Genomic DNA, 8792 nt, shown 5'->3' with positions numbered 1-8792 from the left:
TTTTTTTTATTTCTTTTTTTTTTTTTTTTAGTTGCAAGTGGACACAATATCTTTGTTTTATTTATTTATTTATTTTAAAATATTTATTTTTTAGATGTAGTTGGACACAATACCTTTATTTTATTTACTTATTTTTATGTGATGCTGAGGCTCGAACCCAGTGCCTCACACATGCAAGGCAAATGCTCAGTCACTAAGCTACAACCCTGGCCCCATGATATTCTTTTTTGTTTGTTTTTTAAGGAACAGTTTGACAGATTCTAGTATTCATTTTTAAATAATATTCATTTTTTAAATTTTAAATACATCAAGGAGATGATTGCTTTCCTCTCTGGAAAAAATTCCCCTAATGTGTGAAGCAATGGTGAATTAAAGCTCTTCCGTCACCTCAGTTGGAGAAAGGGAGAGAAATGAGGGTTTGGGAGACAGAAAGCAAAGGGAGGGAAGAGCAGAGGTAGAGTATATAGAGAGTTGAAGGTGTCTCAAGATTGAGGTCTTGAGAGGTGGGGAAAGGTACTTCTGTGTCCTGGGTGGGTCACTCACGAAGCAGACAGGATCAGACATGCAGAAGATTTATGGAGGGACACTGTTGAGGGACAAAGTAGCCAGAAAATATGAGGAGAGGCTTCAGATATTATCTATCTGGATATTAAGAGTATACATAGTACATTCATACCATGCCAGTCTGAAATCTGGAAAGAGAGGAGGAAGGAAGAATTCTGTAGGAAAAGTCTCAAACTGCAGTACAATTCTAAGAGTTTATTATCCAGGCCAATGGTTGTTCATAGATGCCAGTGCACCAGAATTAGCTCCCTGCCATGCTCAGACCCTGACTGGGAGCAGCCTGCGAAAAGTAGGGCCTTGGCATGAACTTGGGCATGGATCCAGAAAGGCAGTCAGCCATGCTTCCACAGCTGGGCGAGGGGCTGAATTTTCACACCTGCTGCCAGTCAGGGGACTGGGCATCGTGTGGGGGAGAAAATCCCAGTAATGGTATATACCCTTCTCTGACCCTAGCCCAGACTCCAGGGATTCTTAGGGGAAAACACACAGGCCCCAGTTCGGGGAAAAGAGGAAACATCATACAAGGTACCTCCTTCAGGAAATGGAAACTACCTTCAGAGACCCCAGGCCAGGCAGTCAAGGGGTGTGACAATGCGGAACAGAGGGAACCATGGGGAGATGGGATGAGTGTGCCCTTTAATAGCACTCAAGCTCAGATTTGGTGAGGGGTACTTTTATTTTATTGAGGTATAACATACAGTACACAAATCTTAAGTGTACAGTTTTATACACTTTTACTAAGCATACACACATGAAGTCATCACCAAATCAATCAATAAATAAATAAAAGCATTTTAGCCCCCTATAGAGCTCCTCCTTTCCCAATCAATACACCCCACTTCTGAGGAAACTGCTATTCTGATATCTATCGCCATAGATTAGTTTTGCAGTTTTGTATTTCAATTAGTCCAGCAAGTACTCTACATCTGGCTTCTTTTGTTCAACATTCGGTCAGTGAGATTCATTCATGTTCTTTTGTGTAACAGTACTCTTTTGACTTAGAAAGGGCATGTGCTGTATGAATACACAGTTATTTAGTTACCCATTATATTACTGGTGAACATTTGAGTTGGGTTTAATTTAGATACTGTGAATAAGGTTTTATGGACAATCTTGCAAATGTATTGTGCTGAACATGTGACCTTCTTCTCTTGGATTCCTACTCTCAGGAGCAGAATTTATGGGCCATAAGATAGTGTGTGTTTAGGTTTAGAGGACACTACCAAATGGGTTTCCAGTGCAATTGTCAATTTATATGTTCTCCAGCAATGTATTGGAGTTGCTCTGTGTCAACGCTTGGTATCACCAATATTTACAATTTCAGCAATTCTGATGAGTGTCAAGTTCAGTTTTGAAAATCCACTGTGCTGGCCAAACAAAAAGGGGTCTATGGGCCTGCAAGCAGCTAGTTTAAAATTGTACCTAAGGCCTTTGGGAGACCTGCACAGGTGCCCTCCAACCCACAGATCTGGAAGTTACTCCCCCATTTCTTTTACTACTTAGGTGGAACCCCTCCTTAGCTAAACCAGGGATCATTGCTCCTGCAGTGGGTCCCATCTCTTCACCCCACATCTACCCAGATGTAATATTCTCAAATTTCAATCACGCAAGGTCATAATATGTATCAGATTAATATTATAATTACTATGAACAGTAGCAGCATTATTTAAACATATACAAATGCAAAAGGGGTATAACAATGGGGGACAGAGGAGACCATGAGGAGATAGAAAAAGATGTATTAGTATCTGTTGATGCCTGACAAATTACCTTAAAATTTAGTGACGTGGAATAATAAGCATTTGTAATAGCACATGATTTCTGTGGATCAGAAACTTGGGAGTGGCATAGCTGGATGGCTCTACCACAGGGTATCTCATAAGGTTGTAGTTAAGATGTTGGCTTGGGTGGCAGTCACTCAGGGCTTTCTGGGGCTGGATGATCTTCTAAGGTGGTCCACTCACTTAGCTGACAACTTGGCACTGGCCATTGGCAGGAGACCTGAGTTTCTCCCATGTGGGCCTCTCTTTAGGGCTGCTGGTCCATCCTCATGACCAAGCCACAGGTTCCCCTCAGAGCCAGGAGAACAAGGCAGAAGAACAATGTCTTTCGTGACCTAGCCTTAAAAGTTTCACCCCGTCATTTTCATAACAGCCTATCGATTACCCAGATTAATCCTATTCTGTGTAATAAGCTAGGTCACGAAAACCACAGAGGTATACAGTGAAATGTGAATCTCCTACTCATAGCCCAGGTCACTCCTTTTCCATCCCAGAGAAAGAACTATTACCCACTTCTTGAGAATTCTGCCAGCAATATTTTATTTGCAGAAATACACACACACACACACACACACACATACATTAACGTAGCTTACTTTTTTATTCAATATCTTAGAAATTCTTTCACATCAGGACATAAAGACTCCTTTCTTTAGTTAACGATGGTAAACCATTTCACTGTATAGATGTGCCATTATTTATTTAACCATTTCCCTTTAATGGTTATTTGGGTTGTCTCTCTCCTGTAAGCAATGCTCTGCAATGAATGAATGTATACATGTTTAAGAGTACATTCCTAGAAGTGGAGTAGCTGGACAGAAGGGTCTGTGTATTTATTTATTTATGGTGCTGGGGATCAAACCTAGGGCCTTGTGCATGCAAGGCAAGCAGCCTACCAGCTGAGCTATAGACCCAGCCTTGGGTCTGTGCATATAATGTAATATGTATTGCCATGTTGCCCTCCAAAGAAGTAATAGTTCATGCTCTCACCAGCAATGGAACGAATTCATGAAATCTTAGGGTTAATAGCCCAAATGCTAGGCATTCCCTAAGAAATTCAGCAAGCAACTTAAAATAAAATATCACCCATCCCTGTCCTTTGAAGCCTTTTGACAGCCAACCCAGCACCATTTCTCGACTAGAAAACTTCCCCTGGCCCTCACACCCACTGTGTGCTGAGCCTTTTTCTCTCCTGAACTTGCTTGTGCCTGGCCCCTACAATCCTTGTTCTTTCTTTAGATATAACAGGTTAGGAGCTCTTTGCCAGCCAGGTACCCCTGATTGTCTCTCCAATGCTGGCGTGATTCTCTAAGATGTATTATCCAACCAGGACAGATCTCTTCTGAGAGGATCCCTGCCCTCTACTCAGAACAAGCTCTTTGTTAGTCACTTTTCCATGGATATAATCAAAGTAACTGACAAAAACAACTTAGTGGAGGAAAAGTTTATTTTAAGCTCATGATTTCAGAGGTTCGGACCATGGTTGGCCAACTCCATTGCTTCTGGACCCAAGATGAGACAGAACAGCATGGTGGACATCATGGCCAGGCATGTTCACCTCCTGGTAGCCAGGAAGCAGACAGACAGCACAGGAACCAGGGACAAAATATATAATCCCCAAGGCACACCCCTCCCCAGTGATCTACTTCCTCTAGCCATGCCCACCTGCCTACAGTCACCACCCCAGCAATCCACTCAAATCGTTAATTCCATCAAACAAACTAATCACTGATTAGAATAGAATTTTCACAAACTAATAATTTTACCTCCTTCATTAACACAGGAGCATTTGGGGGACACTTCACATCCAAACTGTAATAGGCTGTTGCTTCTTATGGGTAGATATGTGTTGATGGGTTTGCCCCTATTCAACTGTGAACTTCCTACCCAAGGACAGAGATGGCCTCATTCATCTACTACTTAGGCAGAGGCACCAAGAGGCACAGTGACCATTTCTTGAATGAATGAATAACCCAGGTGGAATTTGGTCAAACCAGTGCTGTCAAAGATCCCTCTATTTGAGAAATTAGATGTGTCTAATACACTCTGAAGGTCATAGTTTCCTGCAATGTTTATTTCATCCATCTGGGGCATTTTTCAAAAAGCATTCTTTTCTGTTTTCTTGTTCCCCCCTCTGACCTGGTTAGAGCCTCAAGGGGGAAATTCATGATGGGAAATGGCCACAAACATGAAAAGGATGTGCAGACAGTTACAATGATAAACACAGGACAAGCACACACAGAAAGGAATGAATGTTGACATTGCAAGAAGACGGGGTGAGTGGGGGAGGAGAAGTCTGCAGTTTCAAGGTCTTGGTAGAGGGTAGTTGCAATCTCGATTTCAAATTAATACAGTGTACCCCTTTAGCAATTCCTTGCTCAAGATTTTCTTTTGAAATCCCAGTTTTCCCATCTGTTTTGCAGTTTTCTCAGGATTTCCTCCTTTAAAGCTCATCTTCTTAACCATTTCAACAGAAATCTTCCCAAATCCCACATTTTAATGGCTCTGAGACTCAGGGTCTCAATCTATGATTGGTCAAGAAGGCAGCAGAGAGTAGTCTGGGAATCAAACATATTTAGAGTCAACTTCAAGATCTGCTTGTTATAACCAGTGGGACCTCTGTTAACTCCCCCACCCAACCAACTTTTTGTGTTGAAATTTTTCAAGCCAACTGAAAAGTTGCAAGGAATGAACAGCCAGAGATGAGGGTTTGGCAAGCATCAGTCTGAGGCCTGTTTTTTTGTGTGACCCGTGAGTGGTTTTTGCATTTCTAAGTAGATGGAAAAAAATTTTTTAAAAAAGAAAAAATGTTTCATAACACATGAACTTTATAGGAAATTCAAGTATCGGGGTCCCTCAATAAAAGTTACCCACTTGTTTATGCACTGCTTTTACTCTGTAATAAGAGCTGAGTGGTTGTCACAGACCCTGGTTTTCTAAGCCCAAAATACTTTTTGGCCCTTCGTAAAATACGTTTGCCAACCCCTGACCTAGACTTACCAATTGTTAATATTTTGTCCCGTTCGTTTTTTCTCTCTTGCTGAAACATTTGTCTTAGTTTTGAAACTTCACCCCCCAAATACTTTTGTGTTTGTTTCTTAAACTGAAAGCTGGGTGAACAGGTTTAATGTGGGGAGAGACACAATGCTATAAAGTGTTCAGCACACAGTGCTTGGCACATAGACAGAACCTAATAAACAATGCAATAAAAATTCCTGGCATTTCTCACAGATGGAGTGGCCAAAACTCCCAAGCTGAGAATCCTGAGCCTCGTGAAGTGCTTTCGTGAAGCTTCAGTTGCCGCAGCTTGGAGGCCAGCTTTTCCTCTGAAAGAGCTTCTTACCGGAGGAGTAAAAAAAAAGCTCCAGGAAATCTCATTTTTTCCGTAGCTTGTGGCTTGGCTGACTCAACTTCTGCCTTTCCCTGAGTCACAAGTTTTTCCTCTTATTTGTAGGAGCGAGGCCCTCCACCCAGGTCTCCCCACCCATAGCCAGTCCCCGTTGGGAAGAGGGTGGACAGCTGCAGGATCCGTTTATGCTGCCTCCAGGGGATTTCCCAGAACTCCACTCAGATCCACAGAATGTCAATTGGAAAGGAGGATAGATGAGGAGACTGAGGCCCCAGTGGGCCCTGAACCACTAATGAGGGGTCTCCTGACTCCGGGACCCACAGGTATGCACCTTCCCTCTAGTTTTCCAGAATCATGAAAAGCTCGCCTTTTCTAGACACTCCCTCTGTGGCAGGCACAGTGTTAGATGCCACATACCATTATAAACAAGGTAGCCCTGTCTTCACAAGGGACCAACTCCCTCTATTCTCATGGCCACCTCCACCCCAGGCACTTTCACCTCTCCCTGAGGACACCCTTCCCTTGCAAATGAGGTGGGGAATCTGAGCACCGAGGCAGCCATCAAGCATGGCCTTGAAGGCTTAGCCTGAAGTCCCCTCCACACAAGCAGTGTGTACATTTGGGACAGCACATCCTCGTGTTTCAATGTCCCAACTACCCTCCTGGTGATAACCCAGGCTGTAGGATTTCAGACATTGTCTCTTTCTCCTCTGCATGGTGGACAGGTCCAGCGACATCACTAGGACTCATGAATTCAAATGCTTATTCATAGGGAGTACATGAGTGGGTAGAGCAGGCTGAGGGGGAAACCACAGAGGTTGGTAGGACTGTTGTGGATGGGGGAATACAAACCCCATCTGGGGACAGCTTGCTATGGAGATGACAACCAGCATTTTCAAACCCTCTCATTTTAGAGCAGATGGAAATCCTAATTTTTATGATTAAATCCTGAATTTTAAATGTTTAAATATTTTGCAGGACAGAAAGAAAGGTTGTTAGATCAAGATCATCCCATGGTCTATCTACAACGCTATGGCTTCTTTTGGATGCTCAGTACAGGGTGTACTTGCTGATGAGGGTAATGGCAAGGATGGAGGGCAGGGGATAAATGAGGGAGCTCTCCAAGGCCACAGCTGGTGGCTTTCTCACTGCTTATCACCTCCTTTCCTCCTCTTTCTCTTGACCTTCTCCCTCTTCCTCCCCTTCCCACTTTCCCTTCTCTGGCCAGCACTGAGCCTACCTCACAGCCTCACCCAGATCTCCAGGGAGAGCGGGGCACCTTGCTCCTGCCTGCTAGCTGCCCTCAAGGATGGAGGCCCAGCTGAGAAGAGAGTCTGGCCACAGCACCAAGGTCCTGGAGCCAGATCAGCTCTTTCTCCAACTGTCACCTCTTGCTCTTCTTCCAGGTGCCCCGGCTCTGTCTTATTTGACAACACAAACTAGAGGGAAAGAACGGACATTGAGCCTTCCAACTAAGGGCTGAATCTCAGGCCCGGAGAGAGGAGTGAGCAAGGTGTCCCTGGGGCTCATAGCCAGGTAGGGAAGACAATCCACAAACATGTAAACAAGTGACCCAAAAACATGACTTCAGGTTGGAGAAAACAACAACAACAACAAAATAAACAAACACAGACAACTACCTGAGGTAGTGGAGGGTAATTGGTGAAGCAAGGAACTGCGCTGGGAGCCAGGGAAGCTTCTCTGAGGAGGTGCCAGTTTGAAGTAAGACCTGATAGAGGCAGAGGAAGTGCAAAGGGCCTTGCAGATGGGAGAACCTGAGGTTCTGAGGAACTGGAAGAAGCCAGTAGGAGGGGTGAGTGGGGAGGAGGCCACCAGCAGGCTGAGATATGTGCGGCTTGAGGCCTTGTCATTTCATTTTGAGTGTCTGCAGAGGCCAGGAAGCAGGATAAGCAAGGAGTGGCCTAACTTGCTAACGTTCAGCTGCATGTGATGGGTACATGGAGACCACGATTCCTTCCTTCGATGTTTGAAATTTTCCACTATAAAAAAGTTGAATTTTTTTAAATGCTGCTGGTTTTTAATATTGTGATTATCTCTCAGGGTTACTGGGGAAAGACGACTATATACAAGCTTCGAAGCGCAGAGGACAACCTGCAGCATCATGATATTGCCCAGATGAGCTTCTCATTCTTGCCAGTGTCCCATCCCTCATGACCCAGCGATGAGGGCCCCTCTACATCCGGGCCGGGAGCCCTGGACTGAGTCCCCAGCAGGGTGCCAGCTGTCCAATTGTGGAGTGAGGCGACAAGAAGAAAGGGAAACTGGTGAAGTGGGGTGCAAACGGGGAAGCCAGCCCTCAAGACCCGCCTGCCGCGAGCGCTGACCGCAGACGAAGTTGCACACATTTCTCGGGTACTCGCGCACATTTCTCGGAGACTCGCGCTGGCTCCGCCCTCGTCTGTGCTCCGTGGCTCCGATAGGTCGAGCTGCCCGCGAGAGGGCGTGTCAAGGGAGTTGGAACGCAAAGGCGTGGGCAGCGCGGCAATTGGCCGGAGCTGGCCAGCCCAACACAGCGGCAGAGAGGGGACTGGCGGGCCGGGCTGCTGGGCCATCTCGCTGCAGGGCGCGAGGCGTGGGGCGCGCGGAGCCCCTGGCCGAGGAGGTAAGCCTTCACCCAAACCCCGGCCCGGGTATGGCTTGCGGAGTAGGTGGGCTTTCCTCCAGTCGCCTTCACTCTGTTTGATTCCCGGGGCTGCTAAGTCCTGGTGCCTCCCGGGCTTAGGCGGGCGGGGCCCGGCGCGCATCCAGGGCGCCTCGGACTCTGGCCAGGAGCAGAGGCTCACTGCTTGCTTGCAGGGCAGGGCTTGTAGCCTCTCCACAGTTGAGGGTGAGGGCAGGTAGAGTAAGGGGGGAGGGGGCGGCGTTGCGGGAGACATGAGAGTGGGGGCGTCCCAGCGCACCCTGGTACTGCAGGAAATCTCAGAACACCCGCCGTCTGGTAATGTTTTGCGAAGTTATGTCCTCCTGCCGCCTTTGCGGCCGCACTTCTTGACCTCGATCTGAGGGTTCAGGAGACGTGGCTGGGACTGCTACAGGGGAGAGACGGAGTGGTCGGCGTCTCTCAAGGCACACAGGGG

General features: G+C 46.2%; 1 protein-coding gene across 2 annotated transcripts in view; it reads left to right on the top strand.

Moving 5' to 3' along the window:
• The first annotated feature begins 8161 nt into the window (after positions 1 to 8161).
• Positions 8162 to 8792, top strand: part of Plekhf1 (pleckstrin homology and FYVE domain containing 1) — a 9463-nt gene continuing 8832 nt past the window's right edge. The window contains exon 1 of one of the 2 annotated variants that reach the window (XM_015496942.2): positions 8162 to 8317. The gene's annotated coding sequence lies outside the window, so the exon portion shown is untranslated. Of the gene's footprint in view, positions 8318 to 8631; positions 8654 to 8792 lie in introns of those variants that run through there. The other variant, XM_048791017.1, reaches the window with a different exon arrangement.

This window comes from Marmota marmota, unplaced genomic scaffold, assembly GCF_001458135.2.
Source record: "Marmota marmota marmota unplaced genomic scaffold, marMar, whole genome shotgun sequence".
NCBI classification, from domain to species: Eukaryota; Metazoa; Chordata; class Mammalia; order Rodentia; family Sciuridae; genus Marmota; species Marmota marmota.
The sequence above is the reverse complement of the archived record's forward strand: the minus strand, read 5'-3'. Positions and strand labels throughout refer to the sequence as shown.